This window comes from Marmota flaviventris, unplaced genomic scaffold (genome assembly GCF_047511675.1).
Source record: "Marmota flaviventris isolate mMarFla1 unplaced genomic scaffold, mMarFla1.hap1 Scaffold_49, whole genome shotgun sequence".
Lineage (NCBI taxonomy): Eukaryota > Metazoa > Chordata > Mammalia > Rodentia > Sciuridae > Marmota > Marmota flaviventris.
In genome coordinates this window covers 2,731,217-2,744,911 of record NW_027288305.1, presented here as the reverse complement: position 1 = coordinate 2,744,911, position 13,695 = coordinate 2,731,217, and the positions used below count along the sequence as shown (strand labels likewise).

Below are 13,695 nucleotides of genomic sequence, written 5' to 3'. Positions count from 1 at the left end.
GTCTAACAAATGAGCTTCAAATTTGCAAGATGAGAAAAGTTCTGTGGCTGCATGCTGGTTTCCAAAGAATGGAAAAATAAGTGTAATGGACACCACTGATGTGCCTTCCCAAATAGCTGACATGGCAAAACTTTGCTGTGAATATTTGAAAATGTATATAAAATTAAACTCATTCTGCTTATTTCCACACAAATAAAAACCGAGTAAATTCTCCACTAGTAGAAACTTATCAGAAGGAAGTTCTCTATGAGTAGAAATGTGAAAGGATCATTCAGGTTGAAAGGATGAATCACTCACTTGGTCATGCTAAGAAAAAAAGAATACAATGAGGGTAGCTCCACAGGAAAATTTAAAATAAGTATCATTGTACAATCAGTTCTTAACTCCTCTCCTAATCTGACTGAGGTGCGGTGGTGTAATAATTATAGAGCTTGTGATGTTGCCAGAGCATGCACACCATGAGGCCAGTCATGTGCACATATGGGCCAAGGACACCACCAAGCTGGGAGGGCTCTGTGGAGACTTGTGCTTAGGGTCTCTGTCTTTGTCTTGGCAGAGGGAAAAATGCAAGGGAGGATGCAACAGGTGGACAAACAAACAACTCTCTCAACAATTGTCCTTGGATCTGTGAAACTCCTGGCAGTTTCCTTCCAGAGTCAGTCCCTTTGAATCACAATGGCCATACCTTACATCTTGGAGGAAAAGCTCCCCCCACCACTCCTGAGGGACCATCCCTGATCAGCTCCCATCCACCAGCCCAGGATCCAAGAGGCACATCCACCCACCACCACAACTAATGTAGACAGATGTCAGATAAGAATGAGAACGCAGAAATCATTGTTGGAGCTCCAGATCAACAGGAACAAGCATCAGTGCACCTGGGAAAGGCTTGCCATCACCAATGTGTTCCTGCCATCCCCTTTAGCCACAGATGCACACAGGCCACCCAGCCACAGAGACCTGTGAACACCTCTTGCTGAGGCACGTGCATGTAAAGATGCACACTCATTACAACCCCTTCCACCACAGATATCATTAAAACACCTCACATTTAGAAACAGGTGCATGACCCACAACTCACTGCCATCCCACCAAAAACACAGATGCATAAATCACCTTTATCCATGCTTTCCCTGAATACACACACCACCACTTCCTTTCTAAAAAATATATATACATACCCACAAATACACATGCCTGTTATCACCCAGGTACTGACGGACATGCAATTATACTGTATACTTTTCCAAATGCAGGCTTATACATTCCTGTATACTCTACACTTCCTGAAGGCATGCACATGATATAACCAAACACTGAGTATGCATGCACACAGAAATACAACATACAACCCCCCTACACACACACAAAATAAACCCTATTTGTTACCAGAAGTCACATAAACAAAACCCTAAGTACTCTGGAAAATCTCACACACTTGATCCTCTCATCAGAAATACAATATACACAAAAATCTCTTTGAACTTCTCCAAGATTGAGTGGAACCAGAAATACCCTGATTACAAAAATGTAACATTCTTAACCCTAAATGACACAGGTACAACCACCAACATACACACATAAACATGAGTCCATATTCCCAGAATCACTTGATACGCAAACACCAACTCCCAATAACACATAAAGTTTCCCAACCCTCTCCAAATGTACACAACAATGATGTCACCTACAATCTACTCATTGTCATTTCCCAAATACATACATAACACATGTGTGGCCTTAATACACATATTTTACCCTGCACTCTAATGTCACACCCTTCCCTAAAAAAAATTAAATTAAATTAAAAAATCAATATTTTGTGAATATCAAAAAGTATTCACCAAAATACTCCATTCAAACACTCTTCTTAATAATTATTCACAAGTCCCACCATGTCATAATAACCCATATACACTGTCAGTACCTAATCCTCCTAACTTGTATTCCCATATAAATATAACTTCTATATTATCTCAGTGGAAACACACACTACCCATCTACTGTTTGAGAATGAATACTCAGCCATCACACTTCCTAAATACATTTACAGTCCTAGATTATACAAGTCTGGGAACACACGTGTCTATCTGAATCTACAAATCCACAGTACTCCCACAGACCGAAAGTACATGCAGCCACTCTCTCACTATTAAAGGGCACAGAACTCACTATTAATGTACAAAACTGCTCATACTTTCTGATATACTCAGTCAACAGCATACAACACTGTGGAGCTCTGAAAATCCTCAATAGCATAAACTTCCTATCTTCCAGATGCCTGACTGTAAACCCAGAGTTCCTCATGCCCAAATTAAAACAAATACACAGCAAAATCCAAACAATTCCAATCAATAACCTTCCTTACAAAGTCTCATACATATTCCAGTCGCCTCCAAGAAACACTTAAAATAGATATGAAGTAGGACTGAAGAGGCTGGATACCAGAGGGATTTTCAGAAAGCAGGTTTATTGGCTGTTGCCAACCAGTCCAGAGTGTGGCTCATGCCTGAAACATTCTATGGACAGATAATTTCAAAATATTTTGACTTTTATGTCCCATGGGGGAAAAGGGCTTGAAGATTCACTTGACAAGTGTTTTTCATTCCATTCTCTAGGCCAGACAGAGTTTTCACACGTATTTACCAAAAAAAAAAAAAAAAAAAAATCTGGCATTTACAAGAAAGAGGAAGCTACCAACCACAGTAATCTTTGCATACTTGCTGCTGATCTGACAAGAGAAGAAGCTTAATTATGGCAAGGGTCTTTTGGTTGAGAGTATCTGGTGTGCTTCAGATACACATACCTTCAGACCACACATCTTCAGACCACACATCAATCAGTATCACCCAAAAAGCAATCACAAAAACACTCCCTCAGTAACTAAATGGAGCAAACAAATTACTTATTAACATGACAACAATTTGTATTCTCAAATGAAAACATATACAATCACCTCTGTGTTGCAAACATGCACATACACAGAATGACTCAGAATATGAAGTTCAACAACAAATCTCAGACGTACAGACACTACTAACTCCTCCTACATACTCACAAAGGACACCCCTACATTCCCAAGAATAATATGATCACCTCAAAGCCCTAAACAAGAAAATACACAGCAGTCCACTTGAGACATTATCAACAGAATCTATACACATATATGTGCCACATATACATAATTCTAAACACCCCAACATACCCCATGATTCCATTCTCTCCAAATCTCTGAACACCAAAGATTATGTCCCTAAATTCTGACCTAGACATCATGAACATACACATACATTCTAAAATCTGAAAATGCACAGATCCAACACATAATATTAAGAAAACATCCTACCTCCTCTCAAATGCATTCACAATAGTCATGTTCACAATAGTCCACAATGCCAACAACACCTACAGACGCACCACTAAAACCCTAAACACATGTCCTGCCAGAAAGGTACTCAGCCAACACTGACCAAAGAAATCACTCAGAAAATATTTACACACGACAACCAAACAGTCCACATAGGAGAATTTATGGTGTCTTGTTTCATATCCTTTCCATACCTATACACATGAAACACATGAAAGCACAAAGTCCTGGTGCTAGAGGGACATAGAGGGACAAGTTCTTGTGTTCTCTCTCTCTCTCTCTCTCTCTCTCTCTCTCTCTCTCACACACACACACACACACACACACACACACATACAGAACATTACATACATAATCTGAACACTGACACACCCAGTTCAAGGATATTATCTTGTGGGCCCTGCACACAGAGGTAGAGGGGTGAAGATGCAGATTTCAGGCACATACCTTGTTGTTGAAAATGTAAGAAAATATAAAAGTGCAAAGGAGAGAGCACATTCCCTCCTATAAAACTGAAAGGTACTTGCCAGCCACTCAATAACTGCTCAATATAGAGAAAAACTCTTCAAATAATAAGAGAGTACTCTCAGATAATGCTTCTGGAGATGAAGGTACTCTGGGACATTTAAGGGGTTTCTAAAAGAGAGAATCACCCCTAATAGATTCTTTGGAGTATCCACCATCAGCCCAGATGGATGTCTTCTAGCTGGAAAGCCAGACCATTGTGCAATGTGTGTTCCCATGCCAGGGCTGGGCTTGTTCACCTGGGCTCCCCCCTAAGCCACATCAGCTCCAATTTCTGAATGGGGTCTGCAGTGTTTTCACACAAGAGGCCTTTGGCATCCTTACATGCCCAAATTCTAACCTGAAGATATTACTGGCATGTTTGTTGCTCAAAAAATTAGTGAGTAAATTGTCAGCTTTTCTGTGTTACATTCAGACAGAAGAGGTGAATCTGGTTAGAGGAAGGTCTGGGGCCTCTTATATTTTGGACAGCAGCTGTCCTAATCACTTTCCAAACCTGTGATAATATACCTGAGATCACCACATTCAAAGGAGCAGAGATTTATTTTGGCTCATGATTTCAGAGATTAGAGTCCATGGTCACTCTTACCTCTGGACCTGTAGCAAAGCAGAACATCTGGCCAAGAGTGTATAGCATAGGAAAACTGATCACCTCATGGCTGCTAGGAAGCAGAGAGAGACAGAGACAGAAGTGCATTAGGGTCCCAGTACCCCATCAGTGGCACATCCTCAATGAGGTAATTTTCATCAAATGGGCCCCACTTTCCACAAGCTTCCAACACCTCCCAATAATGACTTCAGCTGGGAACCAGATGTTTAAGAGGTGAGCCTTTGAGGAACACCAAATGTTAATGCCAGAACATCTATCCCTTGTCCCCAAAAGCTCATGTCTGTCTCACAGCAATAAATAATTAAAAATAAATAAATAAACAAGCATTTGGACTCCAAGAGTCCACAAATATCAACAGTGCATTCTCAATAGTTTTTTCCAAAGTCTCTTCTGAGACTCAAGGGAACACAGTGACACTGAACCCTGAATTGAACGTTTTTTTTTTCTGCCATTCTCTTCTTTTTAATTCATGAGTATAGCTTTCTTTTCTCCCCACACCCTCAACCCTATCTTAATGACTAATCATAGAGTCAGTTAAAAGCACTAAAGTCAGTTAAAAGGGCCCTTGCACTGGGCACTCCACCTTACTATGTCACAGGAAATGTCCAAATTAAAAGGTATTGGCAGAAGTGTACAGAAGACACTGACTAGGAGGGAAACCAGACACACACACCTTCAGAATTGCAAGCATATAAAAAAATCACATTATTTTAGATTCACAGGTCTGGGATGTGTCAGGGTTCACTGGACCCAGATATAACCCACAGAATCCAAACTTCTTTAAATAACAGTTTTTTAAAAGAGAGAGAGAGAGACAGAGAGAGAGACAGAGAGAGAGAGAGAGAGAGAGAGAGAGAGAGAGAGAGAGAGAGAGAATTTTCTAATATTTATTTATTAGTTTTGGGCAGACACAACATCTTTATTTTTATGTGGTGCTGAGGATCGAACCTAGTGCTGCACACGTGCCAGGCGAACGCGCTACCACTTGAGCCACATCCCCAGCTCCTTAGTGACATTTTTAAATATATTTTTTAGTTGTCTATGAGTATTTATTGATTTATATATGGTTCTAAGAATTTACCCCTGTGCCTTACACATGCCAAGCAAGCTCTCTACCACTGAGCCATGACCCCAGACCCCTCTAAAGGACAGTCTGTCAACACTAGTAAACTGTGCTTGTGTCCACCTGCCCAAGACTGAGAGAACAATTCCACATAACACACTGTATACACTTTCACTCAGCAGTACTAAGCAAGATGAAACCAGGAGCTACCATTCATCTCTGAAATGCTGAATTGTTGCCAATGAAGCCTTTTCCTCTCCCTCCTCTCTGCCTCTTCAGTTGCTGACTTTCATGAGTGGAATCAAAGCAGCAGAATCAAACCTTTTGTAGCTGCATTGGCTGCAATCCTCATTAATAATCAAAAAGAAAGTTAACACATTTCAAAGATACAACTACGTGGGGGAAACACAATTAGCCCCAAAGGGAAGAAGAGGACAGTAGTAAGGAGGAAACTGAAAAAGCACAGCAGGGCACACGTTAAGTCTAGTGCTCCATTAAGTCTAGTGCTCCAGGTGGGAAACTAGGGCACCTGGTGGTGTGATATGGGTCCCCTAGAGCTTGAGCCTCCTTACCCTCCAGCCTGGTCTGATGTGGGACCACTCCCTAGAGCTTCTGTGCTCACTCACTTTCACTTACCTGAGCAGGTGTTCATAGGCCTGCCACTGCTCACCTACTGAGCTCTCCACCACAACACTGGCTCCACTCTCATAGTTTGATAAATCACTGTTTCTGGGGTTACTGGGTTGCACTCTGAATGTGATAGGCACATCCTGGTCGCCAGCCTTTCCTCTGAAGTATGAATGCAAACCTTCACAACCCCTCAACTCTTCAGTCTGTAAGCCTGATAACCAGCATCACATGGACAATACCAAGGTCAGCTGGGAATGAGGACAGTAGCCAGACCCACCTAGACCATGGCCTCTGTGAGCCGATATGATGTTAGTTACACAGCAAAAAGAATCTGGACATAGGATTCTGAGGCTGCCTTTTGCAAGCAGGGCACCCTGATAATCTCTCCACAAGTCATTGAGCCTGCTAAGGGTGGTGTGCTTCCCATTCCTGAGATGCCTGAAGGTGGCTTCTGTGTAATGGAACTAATCTCTTTACCAACCACACCATCCTTGGCCCCAACATTACCAAGTTTTCTTTTCTGGAAAACCTGCAAGTATTTTAAATCCTTCTACCCTGGCTTTTGCTCCTGAGCCCCATGGTATATCAGGCTGAAAGCAGCTAGAAATACCCAGGCCATATCTCAAATGCTGTACTGCCTTGAATATTCCCTGCTGGATAAATTAGTCTGTGTTTTAGTTGCCTTTTACATCACTGTGACCAAAAAAATCTAACAACAATTAGAGCAGGACAAGTTTATGTAGCTCATAGTTTCAGGTCTCACTCCACTGACCCCCAACTCCATAGCTCTGGGGCCAAGGTGAGGCAGAACATAGTGGGGGAAGTGTAGGGAGTGGGAAAGCAGCTCAGCATACGGCAATGAGGAAGCAGAGAGAGAACTCTGCACACCAGGGACAAACTATGAACCCCAAAGGCATGCCCCCTCTGATTGACTACTTCTAGGTCTACCCTACTTGCTACAGTTACCATCCAGTTAGTCCATACCAGTGGATTAATGCACTCATTAGGATTAAGCTCTCAAAACCCAATCATTTCACCTCAAAACTTTCCTGCATTGTCTTACACCTGAGCTTTCCAGACAACTCATATCTAAAGTATGACCGTCTCTTACCTTTAAATAAGCCACCCATGAATTCTAAGGACATGTGCAATGTAGGCCAATTCTTTTTTTTAAAGAGAGAGAGAGTGAGAGAGAGAGAGCAGAGAATTTTTTAATATTTATTTATTTTTCGGCAGACACAACATCTTTTTTTGTAGGTGGTGCTGAGGATTGAACCCGGGCCTCCCGCATGCCAGGCGAGTGCGCTACCGCTTGAGCCACATCCCTAGCCCTCTGTAGGCCAGGTCAGGTGCAAAAGAAAATAGAAAGGGGACACACACCCTCCAGGGACTCGGGTGGAAACGGAAATGAAGGGTTCCATTAGCTTCGGTATGCGGCTCCTCTCCCCCACCCACCCCCATTTTCTATTCTTTGTAAGAAATTATGATCCCCCCAACATGAAGCCCCTTGCAGCACAGAGGTCAGCCTGGAGAGGGGTCCTGGTCCCTCCAGTCCGTCGACCCTGTGCTTTGGGCAAAATGGGCACCTGGGTCCAGGTCAGCCTTCCCAGGCCTGATGCCCTGATTCACGTCTCTGTCCCCAGCCCAATTCCACCCCTCCTGAAATGAATCGGTTCATTACTAACTCTCTCTGAGCTTGGAGGGGACCCAACGGCACTGTCACTGCTGTCCCTGTGTGACAATGATCAGGACCCACCTGCACAACCCTTGGAAGGACAGGAGTGAGGACATCAGGTTGGTCTCACCCCATCCACGGAGCACCCTGTGTGGGCCAGGCTGTTTGCCAGGTGCGGAGGGGACAGTCAGGAGCCAGACCGTCAGGCGAGAGTCCCGGCTTTGGAGAAAATGGACAAGAATCAACAGCGTGGATACCTTAAAAGGAGACTTTCTAAAATATTCTGTTTTTAGTTGTAGTCAGACACAATACCTCTATTCTACTTATTTATTTTTATGTGGTACTTAGACTTGAACCCAGGGCATTGCACGTGCTAGACGAGCACTCTACCATGGAGCCATTACCCATCATGAGGCTTCAAGTGCCCCCATAACTCAGCCCGGCCCTGTGGGATGACCTGCCCAGTTCCCTGGCAGAGTGGCCCATAACCCCCTGGAGTCCATGGATTGACTATGTTTATTTATTGGGATTTGGAGAAATATACCTGGTCCCCAGAGGCCTCGGGATGCGGGGACATGATTTTGAAACACAGGTCGTTGGAGGGAAGGAGAATTATAAGGCAGAGTCGCAGCTCAACTCTCCCAGAGAGCAGGAGGGATGCCACTGTCATTAATGACCAGAGTCAATGTGGTGTCACAGGAGCCACATGGAGAAGTCCCGAGCAGAGGCTGGCAAGGTCCCCAACCCCAGTTCCATGTCCCCAGCAGGCTGACTCCACACCAGCCCTTGGAACTCACTGTTCCCTCTGCCTGGTCCTCTGTTCCCTGCAGCCCTGACACCAGGCTCTTCTCCTGATGGGGTCAGTGCTGAGACCAAGCAGCGTGTCCTCCTGGAGGGCTGTCCCCTCCGCCCTCCTGACGCTGTCCCCTTCTCATAGAAGTCTTGTCACCACCCCATCGCTGAACATAAGTGTGGACTTGGCTACTGTTTCCTCCCCAGAGAATGGAAGCCTTTGTCCCTCTCTGTCACCTCTGTGTTCCCAATGCTGAGCTTCAGGCAGGCACACAGTAGGAGCGCAGGGCACACAGTGTTTGTTGAATGAGTGAGTGAGCGGGGTCACCGAGGGCTGTGGCGATCCCTGGCTCCTGTTCTCCCCTCTTCTTCTGTGGTCAACCCCAGAAAATGTGCAGGCCACTCTCAGGACATACGGGGACACTGAGGTTCCGCGTGTCCTTAGGCCACACTGTGTCTGGTGGCAGGGCAGAAACCAGGACCCAAGTGGCAGAGCGGAGACAAGAGGAATTTAGAGTCCCACCCTCTGCTCTGGACCTGGGCTCTGTCCCATCACTTGGCCTCTCAGAGACTCGATTCCCTCCTCTGTAGAATGGGGACAGTGCCATCAGACCTGGGGAACACACAGTAGGTGCTCACCAAACGGTGCCACAGGCCAGACCCACCTTGAGCGCTAAGTTGTTCGTCGTTTGTAGCCTGTCATTCCCCCTGACCACAGGTGCCCAGAGAGATCGCCTCCCAGAGAGCAGGCCCCTCAGAGGCACTGGTCACCCGAGGCAGGCAAGCCAACGGGGGTCCTGACGGTGACCCTGAGCTCTCTGTCATTTCTCCTGCGATGGAGGCTCCTCCATCTGTAAAATGGGACAGCCAGGGCTGCGGTCACCTTGCAAACCCCGGGGTGGGCGGGGAAGATGGTTGGGGACGGCATAGCGGGCGGATGAGAGAGGAGAGAAGGTGGATGGCTGAGTGGACAAATGGGTGGGTAGACGGATGGATGGGTGGATGGACAGACAGATGGACTGATGGATGGCCAGATGGACGGGGGTGAGTGGGTGAAGTAGTGGGTGTGTGACTGGGTCCATGTGGGTGGGGTGAAAGGGTGGACCTGGGGACGGACAGGAGGACAGCTGAGGGGCGGTGCCTCGGTCTGCATGGTGGTGAGTGGGACTGGGTGACCTGGGGGTGGGCGCATGAAGGCGGCAGTGAGTTCCCCCCAAGACTGTCTCTCCCTCGCACAGCAGTGGCCCCATTTTTCAGAAGAGTAAATCAAGGCCAGTGAGGGAGTATGCTGTCGAGGGTCCCCACAGGGCCAGAAAGGAACCCAGGCCGCCAGGGCCCCTGTCCCCAGCAGTCAGTCCCCAACTCTGGTCACACCCACCCCTGGGGAAGCCAAGGTCCCGTCCGTGGTACTGCAGCAGGGACGAAATGGGCCCAGAAAAGCCAACCGGGCTGAGGCTGGGGTACACACATGGCCTCCTCGCACATCGCGGAGGTCCTGCCTTGGCTGGTGGGGACCACCCGTCCCTGCCAGGAGCTCCCCATCCCCTGTTAGGCTCATTCTGTGAGGCGACCCAGGGCCTGGGAGAGCCCTTGGCACCAGATCCTGGCGCAGAACCCAGAGCGGAGATGGGAGGCAGGGAGGCCAGGAGGCCCTCGCTCACCTGCCGGGAGTTTTCCCTTTTAAATAAACAGACCTGCGGCTGGCCGGCCAGTTCTCTCCCGTTTTTCAGAGCAACACTTATGTACTGATGGCTGTGCATTGTCATGTGAACGGGAGCTGGAATCCTCCTTGGCACAGTGATGGGGGAGGAAGGTCAGAAGACGAAGGATCACACTCAAAAACTGAGAATCACCTTTGTTTTGTATTCACCCATGATGAGAACCAATCACCACCACAGAGAAGGGGAGAAAACTAAAGGTCAGGTCTCTCCCTGGCAACATGAATCCACACAACTGACAGTCGTTTACTGAGTGACTCCTATGTGCCAGGCAAAACTAAGCACCTACTATGTGCTGGGCTCTCAAGTTACAGAGGTGAGCAGAACCACATCCCTGACCCAGCCCTGTCCCCAGAAGGGACCCTTGTTCGCTGCCCCTTGCTTTACCTTCCCAGAAATGAGCTAGGTGATCTCTGCCTCAGCCTCCTGAGGAGCTGGGATTACAGGTGGAGGCCACACGCATGGGCTGATTGTCATTTGTGTGTCTGTTTCCCCCACACCAAGGTCATAATCGTCTTCAGGAGTCACCTATACCTTATGCACCTCTTCCCATGTCCAGCACAGGGACTGGTGTGAGGTAGGTATGTGATAGACATTCTACCAATGAATCAGTGGACGGTGGATCAGTGGACAGTGAATCAGTGGATGGTAAAACAATGGATGGTGAATCAGTGGATGGTGAATCAGTGGACGGTGAATCAGTGGATGGTGAATCAGTGGACGGTGAATCAGTGGATGGAGGGGTGGCTGAGGCTTGTCTTTCCACCCCTGTCCTATGCTGCACCAAACTCTCCTTCATCGTCCATCCAGGGTTTCACTGCTGAACAGTTAGGGCACATTTCAAGGCTCTAAATGCTTTCACTCAGATAATACCTGGCAGGACTATAGGCAGAAGACTTCAGGATGCAACTTGAGTCCTTTAAACACATGATCAATTTCTGCACAGCAATATGGTAAGGAAGTCTAGAAGTCCCCACAAAAAGCTAACCACAAAATTATCATATGAATAAATAATAAAAGTAGGAACTTTCCCCCTCAAAAAATTATTTTTCACAGATGTTCACTGAAAAGGGGGAAATAATCCAAAAGTTCAAAAACAATCAAATGGATAAACAATTGTGGTATATCCATACAATGGAATATTACTCAACCATGAATATGAATGAAGTACTAACATGATTAGGTTAAACCTTGAAAACATTATGCTAAGTGAAATAGACCACACACATGAGGTCAGATATGACATGATTCCATTTCTGCAAAATATACAAGAATTGGTGCGGGCTGCCGGGCTGCCCCGAGCCTGCGGGGAGCCGGTCCGCTCCAGGCGGCGGGCAGCGGGAGCGAGGGAGCGGACATGGACTTCGACTCGTACCAGCACTATTTCTACGACTATGACTGCGGGGAGGATTTCTACCGCTCCACGGCGCCCAGCGAGGACATCTGGAAGAAATTCGAGCTGGTGCTGTCGCCCCCCACGTCGCCGCCCTGGGGCTCTGGTCCCGGCGCCGGCGACCCAGCCCCTGGGATTGGCCCCCCGGAGCCGTGGCCTGGAGGGGGGGCTGGGGACGAGGCGGAATCTCGGGGTCACTCTAAAGCTTCGGGAAGGAACTACGCTTCCATCATCCGCCGTGACTGCATGTGGAGCGGCTTCTCTGCCCGGGAAAGGCTGGAGAGAGCGGTGAGCGACCGGCTCACCCCCGGCGCCCCCCGGGGGAACCCGCCCAAGGCGCCCGCCATCCCGGACTGCACTCCCAGCCTTGAAGCCGGCAACCCGGCGCCCGCCACCCCCTGTCAGCTGGGAGAACCCAAGACCCAGGCCTGCTCTGGGTCCGAGAGCCCAAGCGACTCGGAGAGTGAAGAAATTGATGTTGTGACAGTGGAGAAGACACAGTCTCTGGGTATACGGAAGCCAGTCACCATCACGGTGAGAGCAGATCCTTTGGATCCCTGCATGAGACACCCCCACATCTCCATCCATCAGCAACAGCGCAACTATGCTGCCCGTTTTCCTCCAGAAAGTTGCTCCCAAGAAGAGGTCCAGAGAGGGGTCCCCAAGAAGAGACTCTGGAGAGAGAAGCCCCCCGAGGAGAAGGAGGATGAGGAGGATGAAGAGATTGTGAGTCCCCCGCCTGTGGAAAGTGAGACTCCTCAGTCCTGCCACCCCAAACCTGTCAGTTCTGCTACTGAGGATGTGACCAAGAGGAAGAACCATAATTTCTTGGAGCGCAAAAGACGGAATGACCTCCGCTCTAGGTTCTTAGCCCTGAGGGACCAGGTACCCACCCTGGCCAGCTGCTCGAAGGCCCCCAAAGTAGTGATCCTGAGCAAGGCCTTGGAATACTTGCAAGCCCTGGTGGGCGCTGAGACGAGGATGGCTACAGAGAAAAGGCAGCTGCGGTGCCGGCAGCAGCAACTGCAGAAAAGAATTGCGTACCTCAGTGGCTACAAACTGACCAAAAGCCTGACTCTTCTGTCTTACAAAGACAGTGTATTTTTTAACCTCCCTTTCCCCTTTAGTAATTTGCACATTTTGGTTACGGTGGGACAGTCTGAACAGTAGATCCCAGAATGCATTGCAGCCAGTGCACACACAATAAGGGCTTGCATTCTTGGAAACTTTGAAACAGCTCTCCCTCTTTCCTGACTCATGGGAGTGCTGTGTCCTCTCTGGCGCCTTTGGCTTCTCAGCAGGCAGCTGACTGAGGAGCCTTGGGGTCAGCCTAGCCCACTAGCTCTGAAGAAAAGGCTGACAGATGCTATGCAACAGGTGGTGGATGTTGGGGGTGGGGGGATCCAGCCTGCATGAAATCTCACACTCTGCAGGAGCTTTACGCTAGGAAAGGATGCTCCCGCTGGTGTCTCTGGGGGTGATGCAAGGACAGCTGGGCCTGGATGCTCTCCCTGAGGCTCCTTTTTCCAGGAGACACACGAGCTGTCTTGGGTGAAGGCAAGCTCACAGACTTGAACAACATGGACCATTACCTCACTGTCAGACACTTTACAGTACCTAAAGAGTGCAAACCTTTAGTTTATATTATGATGTTAGGGGACACCTGTCTACTTACTCTGAATGCTGCGACCTTGAGAACATTGAAAAAGCTTGGCCTCAGATTCTTTGTCTTAGAGCCCTTTGGACCCTCTCCTCTGAAGGAGGGACCTTTCTGTCCTTACTTAAAGGACATTTTTTTGACTCATTCTGCTTTTGTTATGCAATGGGCTCTACAGTACCCTTTCCCACAGGTCAAAATATTTCCTCCAAGAAACAGGAAAATGGATCCTGGCTTGGGGCCTGGGAAAGGCTTGGAGTCCTGG

General features: G+C 47.7%; 1 pseudogene; it reads left to right on the top strand.

Moving 5' to 3' along the window:
• The first annotated feature begins 11,722 nt into the window (after positions 1-11,722).
• Positions 11,723-12,943, top strand: LOC139704316 (protein L-Myc pseudogene; annotated as a pseudogene).
• Positions 12,944-13,695: the final 752 nt, after the last annotated feature.